The sequence below is a fragment of the Dunckerocampus dactyliophorus genome, chromosome 20, assembly GCF_027744805.1.
Source record: "Dunckerocampus dactyliophorus isolate RoL2022-P2 chromosome 20, RoL_Ddac_1.1, whole genome shotgun sequence".
In the NCBI taxonomy this organism is placed as follows: Eukaryota; Metazoa; Chordata; class Actinopteri; order Syngnathiformes; family Syngnathidae; genus Dunckerocampus; species Dunckerocampus dactyliophorus.
This window is the reverse complement of record NC_072838.1, coordinates 491018-506790: the sequence shown is the minus strand read 5'-3', so window position 1 is coordinate 506790 and position 15773 is coordinate 491018. Positions and strand designations below refer to the sequence as shown.

The window sequence follows — 15773 nt, the reverse complement described above, 5'->3', positions numbered from 1 at the left end:
TTGGGAGTCTTCTCAGAAGCAGGCAGAAGCGGCTCACATGAGGAAGAAGAAAAAGCCTGGATGTGTTTCCATGAATGATTCACCTGCTCCGTCCTGCAGCGTAATGCGGCACTGACACCCATGACTTCATGCTAAGTGTTAATATGCTTGGGGAAGATGATGTTTGCATACTGGAGCTACTTGAAAGCTGGATCCTGGTGCCCCCAACGTTCCCAGCCTATTTCCATGCAACAGCTGGCAAACCCCCCACACACAAAACAACTGGACAAACTTGACTTGACTTAATTTAGTGGTCCCAGAAGAGCAAAGACATGAGTTGACATTTCTGAGTTAGAGCTCTGGAGAGGCTAACTATCTCATTTTCCCACTTCAGTTGTGTTTGACAGCGTCACACGCACGAGAAGCAATGCTAGCAGCCTACCACGGGTGCAAGTACACTGCTCAAAAAAATTAAAGGAACACTTGGAAAACACATCAGATCTAAACTGGAGGAAAAATGATCTTGAATATGTTTCCTGATAATAGGTTTTTTGATGTATTAGTAACAAAATGATGCCACATCATTTGATAGAAATGAAAATGATCACCCTATAGAGGGGGGAAATCAAAGACACCCCAAAAATGAAAGTGAAAAAATGATGCAGCACACTGGTCCATTTAGCTAAAATGTCATTGTAGCAACTCAAAGTGATTCTCAATAGTTTGTGTGCTCATGCTCCTTTTTTTTTTTTTTTTTTTTTTTTTTTTTTTTTTTTTTTCCCCTGTCCTGTCCAGCCTTTAAAGCAGATAGAATTGTATACCTAAATGCCGTCAAGTGCTCAACAGATTTACTCTGCCAGAGAGAAGTGTGATATACACTTCCCCTGTCATACAAAATTTATTCGACCTTGATGCTTGTTATAAAGCAAATTTGGGAGCGACCGGACCAGAGCAGGTGGGGACAGAGAAGAAGAGAAAAGGAAACGGGGGGAGAGGGGGGGGGGGGACAAAAACAAAAAAAAGAGAGACAAGAGACAAGGACAACAGCAGCAACAACAACAATTGTGACAGAACAACAGAAACATACAGAACGACATCAGCAAATAAATGTCCGTGACAACTATAAAGACGAACAAGGATAAAGGACAAATCAATATCAACAACCACAATGACAAAGCTGTCAATGACAATCAGACATAATAGCAGTCATGAAATGATGAACTATGACAGTGATCACAATGACAATACTGCAATGAAACAGTCGCACACAATAGCAGTCATGAAATGATGAATTATGATAGTGATCACCATGATAATACCGCATTGAAACAGTCACACATAACTGTAGTAATGAAATGATTATCCATGATAGTGAATAGAATCAAAGTTACTGTAATGCACATCACTGTAAAAAAAAAAAAATACATATACACACATATATACATACATACACATACATACATATATATATACATATATATACATATATATACACATATATATATATATATATACACATACACACTGCACATACACACATATATATATATATAGTCATACTGCTGAAATCACCGTCGCTGTAATAAAACCAACAACATAATAACACCCTGGTTAACTCAGTGAGTAATGTGGGGAAGTACGTATGTACTGTGAGTGTGCATATGTACAGGTATCTCTGTATGTAAGGAAGACTTCATATATATATAGAGGTGTGGAATGTGTGGGCGTGTGATTGTCACTGAGAGTGCATGAAAGGAAAGGGGCCGCCTTCCACCTCCCAGAGAGCCCCGCCCCAAATAGCAAGGCCGGGCCCCGGCCGCCAGAAGGCCACCAGGCCCATAGGGGCAGGCAGCACAAAGATCAGTGCCCCAAGAGCCAGCCCAGAGAGCCCCCCCCCGGGAAGACCAGTAAGGGGCCGAAGAGAGGTAATCCCAGCCAAGGACAGGGCGCCAGCGGGCCGGAGGACTGCCAACCCCTGAGACCAGCGAGAGATCACAGTGTGCTCATGCTCCTAATGAGACTACGGATGGTGTCCTGGTGGATCTCCTCCCAGATCTGGACCAGGGCATCACTGCGGTACCTGGACGCATGGAGGAGATTCCAGGAGACAGGTAGTTACTCCAGGAGAGCTGGACAGGGCCGTAGAAGGTCCTTCAACCCTCAGCAGGATCGGTATCTGCTCCTTTGTGCAAGGAGGAACAGGATGAGCACTGCCAGAGCCCTACAAAATGACCTCCAGCAGGCCACTGGTGTGAATGTTTCGGACCAAACAATCAGAAACAGGCTCCATGAGGGTGGCCTGAGGGCCCGACGTCCTGTAGTGGGCCCTGTGCTCACTGCCCAGCACCGTAGAGCTCCATTGGCATTTGCCATAGACCACCAGAATTGGCAACTACACCACTGGTGCCCTGTGCGCTTCCCTGATGAGAGCAAGTTCAACCTGAGCACATGCGACAGACGTGAAAGGGTCTGGAGATGCCGTGGAGAACGTTATGCTGCCTGCAACATCATTCAGCATGACCGGTTTGGTGGTGGGTCAGTGATGGTCTGGGGAGGCATATCCCTGGAAGGACATACAGACCTCTACAGGTTAGATAACGGCACCCTGACTGCTATTAGGTATCGGGATGAAATCCTTGGACCCATTGTCAGAACCTACGCTGGTGCAGTGGGACCTGGGTTCCTCCTGGTCCACGACAATGCCTGACCTCATGTGGCTAGTGTATGCAGGTAGTTCCTGGAGGATGAAGGAATTGATACCATTGACTGGCCCCCACGTTCACCTGACCTAAACCCAATAGAACACCTCTGGGACATTATGTTTAGGTCCATCCGGCGCCGCCAGGTTGCTCCTCAGACTGTCCAGGAGCTCATTGATGCCCTGGTCCAGATCTGGGAGGAGATCCCCCAGGACACCATCCGTAGTCTCATTAGGAGCATGCCCTCACGTTGTCAGGCATGCGTACAAGCACGTGGGGGCCACACAAACTACTGAGAATCATTTTGAGTTGCTACAATGACATTTTAGCAAAATGGACCAGTCTGCTGCATCATTTTTTCACTTTCATTTTTGGGGTTTCTTTGATTTCCCCCCTCTATAGGGTGATCATTTTCATTTCTATCAAATGATGTGGCATCATTTTGTTCGTAATACATCACCCACTTATTATCAGGAAACACATTCAACATCATTTTTCCCCCAGTTTAGATCTGATGTGTTTTCGAAGTGTTCCTTTAATTTTTTTGAGCAGTATATGTCAGCATGAAAACATCAACGGCTTGACTGGATGGATGTATCACAAACAACACACTTCATACATTCATATCCTGCATGAAGGCCAGCTATCACAACACGCACACACACACACACACAATGTGTGTGCATAAAATGACCAAATATTGCACCATTTTGCTCAAGCAGACAATTCATAGTTCCTTAAAAACTCTTCTAAGTAGTAGTTGGAGTTCCCCAAGGGTCAAGTCTAAGTCCTCTTGTTTTTTATGTGTATGGTACATGCTTCCTCTAACTCACATTATTACAAATTACCAGCCTGATCCTTCATCTTTTCAGAAAAGCACACTGAAAAAAACACAAATATACATGCTGTACATATATTTATTTCTGACAATATATTGCAATCTACTAATATTTCTACTATGTGACACTGTGTGTATGCTAGCGGCCCCGCCTCCACCCCCGGAGACAAAGAGACTGTATGACTGACAAAAGGGCTCACTCTGTTCATGCCGTTGTTCTATGAAACACATGTGCCAAGGTGCTGAAAGTAATGCGGGGGATAAGTTCCCAAAATAGCCCGCAATAAGTGAAATCTGCCAAGCAGCCAACTATATTTGTTTCCAATGATTGTATATGTTTTAAGGCTGTAAAAGCCCCCACCATACAGACATGAACACTTGTGTCTTGTTGAAATGCTCTGAAAGAAGGTCAAAGCTTCATTTGAATTCTAATGATCAACCTACAAGAGATGATGAAATGGCTCACGCGGATTTCACTGCTCTGGCCGTGCCCCTTTGTCCTGGCGCCGTTCCGCTGTGGCGTTTTTCTATCCTATCGTCCTCGTCCTACTCCTTAGCCAATAAGGACTGTTGTGGCTCTATATTTAGCCAGCTATTGTCTACCTTGGGTTCCTGATATGCTAGTACAGGCACGTAAACACGTACCCAGACCACACGCCTTCAACATGAGTATACAGCACCCTCTACTGGTAGCAGTAGTAAATACAATAACACACATACAACACAGCACCACAAGTACCCACAACACAATGCACGTTCATTAAATATGCAGAATTGCACTTCAAAATATCAGTGAAAGGTGAACCGTAGTGATGACACGCTTCATTTTCATTGATTGTGGGCCGAGTGCCCACCACACCTTTTTTTATGAATGGCAAATCTTGTCATGTTTTAATCTCGCAAGATCTTGTGCCACCCCTACTGACATGTAGTACTGTACACTGTCACTAGGTGTCAGTGATGTTACTGTAATGTTGGCTGAGACACAAGCGCCAGACTTGAGTGAATTATCTCCCACTCAGCTTCCCTCATGCCCAAACACCTTTACAGCAACACACACTACCACCAGTCTTATTTATGTCGTATTTTCTCTTATGTCTACTATGTACCCTGCTGTTATAGGTTCATACCCCCGCCACCCTAGTGAAGACAAGCAGCATAGAAAATGTTAAAAAACATATTTAAAAAGGTACTAAAGTGTTTTTATGTTTTATACGTCTTATTTTCTCTTATTATGTCTACTATATTGGGTAATAGGGGTGTAAAGTGACTATAGGGGTGTTATTTCAAGTCTAGAGGCCTCTAATAATGTTAAAAAAAACATATTTAAAAAGGTAGTAAAGTGTTTTTATGCATTATACGTCTTATTTTGTCTTATTATGTCTTCTCTATTGGGTAATAGGAGTGTACAGGTTGACTAAAGGGGTGTTATTTCATGTCTAGAGGGCTCTAATCATGTTAACAAAACATATTTAAAAAGGCACTAAAGTGTTTTTATGCTTAATATGTCTTATTTTCTCTTATGATGTCTACTATATTGGGTAATAGGAGTGTAAAGGTGACTATAGGGGTGTTATTTCATGTCTAGAGGCCTCTAATAATGTTAAAAAAAACATATTTAAAAAGGTAGTAAAGTGTTTTTATGTCTTATATGTTTTATTTTCTCTTATTATGTCTACTGTATTGGGTAATAGGAGTGTAAAGTGACTATAGGGGTGTTATTTCATGTCTAGAGGCCTCTAATAATGTTAAAAAAAACATATTTAAAAAGGTAGTAAAGTGTTTTTATGCATTATACGTCTTATTTTGTCTTATTATGTCTACTCGATTGGGTAATAGGAGTGTACAGGTTGACTAAAGGGGTGTTATTTCATGTCTAGAGGGCTCTAATCATGTTAACAAAACATATTTAAAAAGGCACTAAAGTGTTTTTATGCTTAATATGTCTTATTTTCTCTTATGATGTCTACTATATTGGGTAATAGGAGTGTAAAGGTGACTATAGGGGTGTTATTTCATGTCTAGAGGCCTCTAATAATGTTAAAAAAAACATATTTAAAAAGGTAGTAAAGTGTTTTTATGTCTTATATGTTTTATTTTCTCTTATTATGTCTACTATATTGGGTAATAGGAGTGTACAGCTCAAAGTGAGATCAGGGAATGCTGTGTCCTCACCTTCACAGAAACCTGGCTGACGGAGGATATACCGGACTCGGCGATCCAGTTGGAAACATTTGCTGCTTACCGGGGAGATCGGACTTTAGCGTCTGGTAAACACAGAGGTGGTTTACCAGCTGAATGTGAATACATAGAATACGTATGCCGCACAGCAGGAAACCTCACCTCATGTGGCTCCTGTCCTGCCTTGGCAGAGGTCCGCACTCATTAGCTCCTTTCTCAGAAACACTGGAGCATTACCTCATGCCGGGGCACTTCGGGTTCCGCCACGACGTCATGGCTCGGCTCGCGGACGTGAACACACAACAAACGGTGGTGCACAGACGTACAGACGATGGAAAAGCACTGCTCGCAGGACATTGAGCTGCTGATGGTGAAATGCAGACCTTTTTATTTGCCTCGTGAGTTTAGCGCTGTGTATTTAACTGCTGTTTACATCCCACCATGAGCTAACACCGCTAACGCACTAGGCCTCCTGCATGACATCATTGATAAACACGAGACCAAACACCCAGACGCTGTATTTATTATATCTGGCGATTTCAACCACTGTAACTTCAGGACTGTCCTCCCCAAATATTACCAGCATGTGAGCTTTCCCACAAGGGAAAATAACATCCTGGACCAAGTCTACAGCAACATGAAAGGTGCTTTGAAGGCTGTTCCAAGACCCCACTTTGGAAAGGCCGACCACATCTCCATATTCCTTTATCCAACATACAGACAACTTCTTAAACAAGCTCCCCCTGTACGTACAGCAGTTAAAGTGTGGAATGAAGAAACTGATCAAGTACTTCAGGACTGCTTTGGCTGCACAAACTGGGATGTGTTTAAAACTGCAGCGGGGAGGGAAGATTGTACTGTTGATATGGATGAATATGCTTCTGCTGTTACTGGCTACATTAGCACATGCATAGAGACTGTTACCACCACTAAGTATTACAGAAAATACCCTAACCAAAAACAGTGGATGAACTGTGATGTAAGGGCTAAGCTACGTGCTCGTTCGACTGCATTTGTCATGGGCACCGCTGAGGACTACAAAAAGGCCAGATATGACCTGAGGAGGTCCATACGAGAGGCCAAAAGACAGTACAGACAGAAGCTGGAGGGCTACTATTCCACCTCAGACCCTCAGCGCATGTGGGCGGGGCTCCAGCACATCACAGAGTATCAACAGCGGAGTAGCGTCACGGTGCTACTGGAAGGCTGGAAGGCTTCACGTTTCAGACAGGAAGCAGGCCCACAATGAGAGGAAGGCCGGCACGCGGCGCCCCCACAACTCAGTGTGTAACTCTCCGCTATTGTCCGCGAGCCGAGCCATGACGTCGTGGCGGAACCCGAAGTGCCCCGGCATGAGGTAATGCTCCAGTGTTTCAGAGAAAGGAGCTAATGAGTGCGGACCTCTGCCAAGGCAGGACAGGAGCCACATGAGGTGAGGTTTCCTGCTGTGCGGCATACGTATTCTATGTATTCACATTCAGCTTGTGTTGCCATGACAGCCAGTCATTGGTGTCCCTATGTGGTCTTCATCTGGTTTGGCTGGGTTGTGCTTCTAGGAAGGTAAAGATCTGCAACAACGTACCGTTCCAAATAACACAAACACGTACAAGCACGTATCGCTCTTCTCAACGAGCAGCGGGTCCTCCTGAGTCCCCCCTGCCCATCTAAAAAGCACTCACAGACGGCTCTGTCTTGTTTGTGACATTTAAAACCAACATTTTAGCTTGCATTTTAAGAAACGTACAATGCCAAAATATCCAAAATATATGACAACATATTGCAATCTACTCATTTAATTTCTTCTGGCAAAATGGCTCAGTCCGTTCATGCCGTTGTTCTATGTCACAGCCTGGCGCCCACCACACACTCTTTTTCTCAACAAGAAATCTTATCACGTTTTCATATGGCGACATCTTGTGACCCCCCCCCCCATCCAACAACATTTATTCCAATGACAAGCACATGAGCTACACCCTGTGCTCTAAAGCGAGGACACATTGGCTCTCCAGGACTGAACACCGAGGGCATGTAGTCTCTGATACAGACGACAATATTGTCTCCACCGTGAGGACAAAATGTCTCCAACAATGTTGTCTCTACATGGACAGATGCTGTCTCACGGAGGACATGTCTCTAGCGATGCTGGTTTTACACTGAGAAGGGTGAGAACTTGTCCGTCCACCGAGAACATGCTGTCCCAAACAGTGTTGTCTCCAGTGAGGACATGTTGAGACACGATGAAGTAGACAGATATTAGCATGTTTGCTATGCTAGTACATGTTGCTGACGCATGACTCAGGCTTTCTTACAAATGCATTATTAGTCAGTCTATCCTTGACATTTGAGAGCATCTAAATGCCCTTTCGGGTTCTTCCTGTTTACCTTTCTCTTTCTCTTTCATGCACACACGCACGCAAGTACAGAGAGGACAGCAGAGTTTTCACCTACCAGCTCCCCTCGACGCGTCTCTGGTGTGAGTCGACGCGGAAAAGATCTACCTTCTCCCGGCTAGCTAAGGCTGCCTATCGGTGGGTCTTCAGCGGGGTTCCGAGGCTACGAAGGAGGCCACTCATCCTTCGATCTCTCGGCTCCGAGTTCTCAGTGATCACCGCAGCTGAACGAGCCTCGATCCACCGCCTCCTCCTTCTTCCTCCTCCTCCTTCTTCTTCCCCCACCTCGTCACGTCATGGGAGGAAAGCCCCGCTCGGTGACGTCAACGCGTCGACCTGAACGACACCACGCCCCCAGGAAGTACGGTACTTCAACTCGGGTTCAAACCACTGATCTGCATAATATATCTGGATAGCTCATTGGCGATGACTTGTGAAGCCACACGGCCGCCATATTACCACTCGCAATAAACACTTCTCGGACAATGACTTATGTGAGAACTTGTGAGTTGTTAAGTCTGTTGTTACTTTGTTACCCACTCACACTAAATGCAAGGTTAGTTTTCAGACTAACCTGGCACAACAGGTGTGCTTGAGCTTATGGAATCACAGGAGTGCCAAAATTAAAAGGGAATATGTGTGGAAATACAAAGACAATCAATAATACAAAAGTGGAAATACAAAGAGAATCAATAATAAAAAAAAATATACAAATGTAGTCATATTTTTTAACATTTTGTCTTTGTTTTTTCTGTATTTTCTTTGTTTTTTCAAATGTGCCGTTGTTTTTCCTGTTCCTGTCTTTTCCACTTGCACTTTGTCATTGCATTTGGTAATGCCATGCAAATGGCAAAGAATGACCCGCCCACAGCTTGCCAGGATGACTAGTCCATACATGAATACACGATTCCTGCTTGCAGTGGCTATGTAGTTATGGAAGCTCCGGTGACCGGAAGAAATGTCACGGACAGGAAGTAACATCAGTATCACTTCACCGTGCGCATACTTGGCGCGAAAGTGTAACACAATGGAGTCCATATCGAAGCTTCTGAGAGAAGCGGCAAACAAGCTGGGTGAACTCGACTCTTCGTCGCCAAGACAGTCATCTGTACCAGCTGCGTCTCCGAGAGATCCAGTTGATGGTAGGTAGTTTTCAGTTCCGTTCTAGACAATCCAGACAGTGCACAGCGAGCGGGGCATTTTTCTGACATATCGTAAACTGATCCGATTACATCTGAAATATTTCCTTGTTTAGAAACAATTGCATGAAGAAAACAACGTTTGTCTGGCGTAATCTATGAGATACGCCCAAATGCAGTTTTTTGTGATAAACTTTGTTGGAGACAACTAAGAATAAGAACTGTTTTGCACTCCAGTGTTAATGTGCTGTATATATTTACGTGCAATGTGGAATGGAGTGAAATGAACCATCATGAGCCCCACACGTGGACATTTGCAAAGCAGCAAAGGGGAATAGCAGAAATAGAGCACTCAATGGAAAAATAATGATAAAAGGTCAATGTAGGCTATAACGTGTATGTAGAATATAAGAAACATTAAAAACGATCTATTTCCACGGTAATTGTACGTTGATATTTTCCATTGGAGAATCGCATTGTTCACAAGAGTGAGTGTAAGCGTTGTGTTGACTGAGTACGTGCTGACAACATCACTGTTTGAGGACAATTGAACTGCACAAAACCATGAAAACACTTTCTCTGCTCTGCCTCAAATGTAGACGTTCTAATGTTTCTTTAAAAAGTGTCTGCAACTACAATATTTTATTAAAATGTTTTTTTCTTTTTTCTCATAGCTGAGGTGACAAGCTTATTCCTACCATATCGGAGGTCCTGACCCCCCATCACAGGCCAATACCTCGTAACTTTGAGGCCAGAGGAATTGTTGCCCCATCATACTCACACACCTTCTGCTGTTTAAGCAAAAAATCCACAACTTGGCCCCAAAGCTGGAGCTGGTGAATGCAGGTTTGGGTGAGAAAAGAATGACTTCTCAAGGGAAGTCTATGCTGAGGTCAGTGTTAATGCATACATAACACACTGCAACTTTGTTGGTCGCGGGAGCAGAATTCTGGACATATTGTAGCTTATTGAGGACTTTGGATGAAGAGCCATACAGGATGCTATTGCAGTAGTCGAGTCTGGATGTGATGAACGTATGGATGAGGGTCTCAGCGCCAGAAAAGGAAAGATGGGTGGAGGAGGGCAGTTCTGGTGATGCATGCCACACAAGAGGTCACGTCATACCTGACATGTTTGGAGCTCTTCAGTCTTCTTCAGGAATGGAAGAGCGCTGGCAAACACATTGCGTAGTCTTATGATCAAAATGAATATCATGAACGCTGAACATAACATCTATATTCTTTTGTAGGCAAAGAGTCCTGCCCCCAATATTTTAAGCAACGTCTGTTTCATGCATTCTGGAAGCTGAGTGGAGCTGGGGGATTTGAGCTTCTTAGGATTGGAGGCTCAACACGAACACGGGAGTTGTCTTTAGTTTCCTGCCCAAATACAGGGTACAGCGTGAAATACTTGAAATGACCACAGGCAATGATGGGGCATGCAGTCATTTATGTTATGTTATGTTCATGCAGTCTTTTATGTTGGGCCACTTCAGAGAAGCCTGAACATGGATGACGTGAGTAGAAACACCCAATGTTACTAGTACACATTACAACATGTTTACACAATCTATGATCGCATTTCTTTTCTTTTCTTTTTTAACCACAGGAGCAGAGCGAGTCCTCAGACACAAACGGACCTCTGATTGCATGTCTGTCTTGTGGGGAAGAGTTCCAGTTGGATGCAATGAAAGTACACAGTGACACCTGTAACAGGTAGGCTGTTTAAGAAGCCTCTCAATCGTCCTAAACCTTTCATTGGCCATCGTAAATAATTCATTTCAATATTTTACTACAGACACTCGGTGCAACATTGTTTTACAGTCTCCATAGCTGCTGTACTTTATTTGTGCATCATATTGTGCATGTCTTATTTGATATACTGTAGTGTTTACATTGGCAGATGCATAGCTTTTACACATTACAACCTGCATTCACTGGCATGATAGTCATTTCAGAATGTTATAGAAGTCATTATTTGTACTTGAGTAACTTGGGTACAGAAAGGACAGAAAGACTTCTTCCCTTTCGTAGTAAAATGAGCTCAGTAAAGACTTCTTTCCTTGAGTTGGTCAGTGTTGATGTTATTCGAACTGAGGCTCAAGGTCAGAAATCCTCAAGTTATTCTTAAAGAAATGATGACATTAATGAAGCCCAAACTTCAGTAGATACAGCAGCATGCAGAAGGTTGGGCACCCCTGGTCAACATGTCAGTTGTTGTGAAGAAATGAAACAAGTAGAAGATGAAATTATTACCAAAAGGCTTGAGGTTCCAGGCAGATATTGAAAATACTTTGTTTCGTGTTTAACTTTTGTAAATCATTTGATTTTCACAAAAACTGAAATTTTGACCAGGGGTGCCCAAACCTTTGCATGCCGTTGTATGTTGAGAAAACTAATCTTGTTCTACACTGAAGCACGGCAGGAAATGAAGCAGCAGTTGTGCAGGCGGGGTCGTCTCATAACAGTCCCACTGACATCCAGCCCAGGGTCATCAGTGCCTTTGATCAAAACTGGAGGTTTGACTGATTCAGGGGAAGGCTTCTCAGAATCAGAGCCGGGCAACGGTTTGTATCCATGTCATTTCTAAATGAACAATATTACAGTAAGACTAAAAAGGTTTATTTATTTTAGATTGGAGGACGGTTGATGATCCACTGGAGGCCATAAAGTGTCATGAAGAATCCTGGTGAGGAGCTTCACTTCAGAATGGACCTCAGGGATTCTAATGAGGCCAGGCAGCAGACCATTCTCAGCTTCTACAAAAGACAGAGTGGACTGGACGTCTCCCCTCACCTGTACTCTTGAAGCTACAGCAAGTCATATAAGGCATTCATTGGTTTAATAGCTGGAAGAATTGTATCTTCTACATGTTGTTGTGTTCCAACAACAGGTGATGCAGCAGTCGGGGATGGTGTGGAACCACACTGCCTTTCCATCAATCCATTTATGTTCTTGGGTAATTATTTCAGGTGCTGGAAAGACCCTGCTGTTTGAGGGTAAAAAGGATCACCTTGTTCCTGCAGCATCTCAAGTCTTTGTCCATAGCGACCTTTTTGTGGTAGCCGGCCCAATGATTGGCCATTCCTGTCTTCACGATGACCCTTGTTGGACTGGTCCAAGTGAAGCTATTATTCATGTGTTGGGTGGTGGAATGCCTGAAATGGCCTCCATTGATGTGAAAGACTGCTGCGATGCAGATGTCAGGGAGACAGTTGAACAGGTACAGACATTATTTTCACCACAATATTGCACATTGATGTGTTTTCTTTCTGTTTGCTGAGATTTTGCTTTATTTTCAACAATCAGCAGTACATCTACACCTTAAAGCTACCAATCACTCTTTTGAGGACAGCAAGGTAAAGATTTTGGCCAAAGAAAACAGATGGTTTGAAAGAGGAGTAAAGGAAGCTATTTTTGTCAAACAACAGAACCCATCATTGAATCGGAATGGTGGTTTGAGGTTTAATTTGGACCCTGTGTTCAGCAGGTTACTGAGACCAAAACCCACAGCTCTTAGTCTTGCAAATGAGGTGGAGCCAGGGCCGAGCCAGAACAATAGATGCTAACTAGCCAGTATCAGAGTCGTTCATACCCTATTCAGGGAGCGACACTTCCCTTTTATCGGAGGTGTTAATAGCAGGAGAGGATTAGACCACTACTCCGCCCAGGCTTAGTGTAAGGAACCAATAGGAGGAGGGTGTTGGCACACCAATTCCGCCCACACTTACTGTATTTAAGGCCTAGGCTACCAGCACTTATTAGTTCGCTGACGAAGCTCTTCGGATGAGGAGCGAACCGTCCGACACCTTTTTCACAGAAGTACAGATGACGTCTCAAGAAGCCTTTCCCTAGAAAGACACAATGTAAGGAGCATTTATAAAAAGATGTAGAACTTTATTAGCATGCTACCATTTCAACTCTCTTGCTCTCAGTTGTCCTAACAACTCTAAGCACTATGAGGACTACCAAGGCCTAAGAACCTGTCTGCAAATGAAATCTTTATGATCAACATTTCAAAGTAATTTAAAGAAAATACTGAAATATTTGATTGGTGGTTATCACCTCTACATTTATTTCCATTCTGTCAGTTACTTGGTACTTTTTAAATTGCGATTTTGATCTGGAAAAAAACAGCATCCATACTTATTTTGCAAATGTAGACCCTGTGATTTAAGAAGACCATGGATCATCCTAATCCCTGCTCTGGGATTATGCTGGGAATGTCTGCTACAATGCCATCAAGTTCATCGTCAGTCAGTGGAGTGTACAAATGTGACAACCTGCCAAAACATTGTACAACAGCCAAATGTAAAAATGTAACAACTCATTTATTAGTAGCATTTATTTATTCATTTTAAGTTACTAGTGAATTAATTACTAGTGAATTAGTTATTGTTGCGTAAACAACATTGCCAATAAAAGTAAAATTTATAAAAATACTCACTTCAATCCATGGGATGCCATTCTCCTTCTGACGGTTCTAGTTGACACTCCAAACAGTTCACCTATGAAGAATGTATGACTCCATCACGTCCGCCGGTATCGCTAGTCTCGGTCGTCCAGGTCCTGACTGCCTTACTTCAACACGTAATTGCATGCGTACCTAAGAAATCTCTCTTCTGAATCTATCATGTTATGTGTGATCAAGGCCACTGCTGCGAAGCTTCATAATGTACGCTTATAACCTTGGAAAGACTGGCAGGCCGGAGACAGATCAAGTGCACACACTTACCTGCCGTTGTAGTCATTTACTGGATAAAATTGTGTGACTCGGCTCTAATCTGTTTATTTGTGTGATCTGGTCTCTATCCATGGCTCGTGCTAACGTCGGTCGTGATGCTAATTAGTGTATTGTGAATGCCTAATATGTGAATCAGAGTCATGGTGTAGCCTCTTCAAACTTGCGTACAGAGCTGACCGATAACATGACAGGATGGTATTTTACGATGGGGATAAGGCATTTACCTCCTCAAGATTGCGCCACACAGCTTCATCCATATCTGCATTCGTCAGCAGATATTTCTCCAAGACTTTCCATGACATCTTCCACCAACCTTAAAATATAATCCGTTGGAAAATTTTCCTCCACATACCGAGTAATTGCTAATAATTCTCGTTGACCACCTCTTCTCGATTCGTCCACGTCCGCCATATTTTAATTTCCTCTGTTCACTTTTGATAAACGTGTATTTGCGTCTACTTCCTGTCCCTGACATTTCTTCCGGTCACCGGAGCTTCCATAACTACATAGCCACTGCAAGCAGGAATCGTGTATTCATGCATGGACTAGTCATCCTGGCAAGCTGTGGGCGGGTCATTCTTTGCCATTTGCATGGTATTACCAAATGCAATGACAAAACGCAAGTGGAAAAGACAAATACAAAACAGGAAAAGCAACGGCAAATTTGAAAAAACAAAGAAAATACAGAAAAATATGACTACATTTTTTTAAATTATTGATTCTCTTTGTATTTCCACATTTGTATATTTTTGTATTATTAGTTGTCTTTGTATTTCCACTTTTGTATTATTGATTGTCTTTGTATTTCCACACGTATTCCCTTTTAATTTTGGCACTCCTGTGATTCCATACCATACCTGAGTCATAACGGTGTTATAGGGGGCCGTGGGGGATATGTAAACAAACAACCGCCACTAGACTACTAAATCATTTGCGGTTGCTTGCAAATATAAAAAAAAATACGTTTTTTTAGTTTTTTTTTTTTTTTACCCGAATTTCAAATGAACCCCCTAATGGAGACAATGTTTATATATTATTACATATTATATTACATATTATTCCTGTGGTTTTTGTTAAAATATATTTTTATATCAGAAAAGAGGTTATTTGTATTTCATAACACAAACAAAAAAAATCAGCAAAATGTTAAATGATTTTAAAACTTGTCCAAAGGCACTCTCTTTTATGATTCATATTTTGTACAGACGAGAGCATAGTGAATTGTATGAAAGTAAGAATAAAAAGTAAAGGATCATGACCATGGATTTTAGTGGAAAAACGGGATGAGATATGCAGTTAAAATGAAAATCTCTTTCTAGAGGAGTAAAACTATCATTGCTATAGGGGAGTGCTGAGCCAGGGGGCACAGTAGAATTTTGTCCCAAAGGCAATGAGAATTGGAAGGGAAAAGTACATTTAATATAGCCAAAAGATAGAGAATAACGTATCAAATGGTTTTTAAGGGACGAAGGTTGCGTTACTTGATGGAATGGGAGAATCTCCCCGCTTTTTAATGTCAAATATAGATGTTGTGTTAGCCTCTTCACCTGCTTTGTACATTATGTACGCTGTGCCCATGTAGTCAATGTGAGTGGTAAGATGGCGTATCTTTGGCTTCAGCGGCTTGCACTGCGGCGTGCGACGTATGAACTATCCAGACTTATTAGTACAGATCAGTGTGAAACAAGTGAAGTGTGTGTGTGTTTCCCCCAAATATACAAACTTTCCTGGACCTTCACAGATTTTGGCATCGCGGACTGTTTACTTGTTCATAGAAGGATCAAGCAAACATTATTTTGGTGGA

At 42.7% G+C, this 15773-nt stretch overlaps 1 protein-coding gene and 2 long non-coding RNA genes across 7 annotated transcripts in view; 1 reads left to right on the top strand and 2 right to left on the bottom strand.

The window, feature by feature from the left end:
• rnf19b (ring finger protein 19B) overlaps nucleotides 1-8389 on the bottom strand; it is a 70980-nt gene extending 62591 nt beyond the window's left edge. For 2 of the 3 annotated variants that reach the window (XM_054762817.1, XM_054762819.1), the window contains exon 1: nucleotides 8146-8389. The gene's annotated coding sequence lies outside the window, so the exon portion shown is untranslated. Of the gene's footprint in view, nucleotides 1-5691; nucleotides 5784-5859; nucleotides 7007-8145 lie in introns of those variants that run through there. The other variant, XM_054762818.1, reaches the window with a different exon arrangement.
• A 601-nt stretch (nucleotides 8390-8990) lies between these two features.
• On the top strand, nucleotides 8991-12822 carry LOC129173535 (uncharacterized). Of its 2 annotated transcripts, XR_008567243.1 has the most exons (7): nucleotides 8991-9229; nucleotides 9901-10118; nucleotides 10476-10620; nucleotides 10699-10742; nucleotides 10835-10941; nucleotides 11643-11792; nucleotides 11860-12822. It is a non-coding gene; the product is annotated as an uncharacterized LOC129173535 (long non-coding RNA). The 2 variants fall into 2 exon arrangements; XR_008567242.1 differs by having other exon boundaries at nucleotides 9901-10620.
• Nucleotides 11054-14496, bottom strand: LOC129173536 (uncharacterized). 2 transcript variants are annotated; one of them, XR_008567245.1, is made up of 4 exons: nucleotides 14194-14496; nucleotides 13673-13733; nucleotides 13372-13508; nucleotides 11054-13076 (listed from the first exon to the last, which is right to left on the bottom strand). It is a non-coding gene; the product is annotated as an uncharacterized LOC129173536 (long non-coding RNA). The 2 variants fall into 2 exon arrangements; XR_008567244.1 differs by having other exon boundaries at nucleotides 13673-14494.
• Between the last annotated feature and the right edge of the window lie 1277 nt (nucleotides 14497-15773).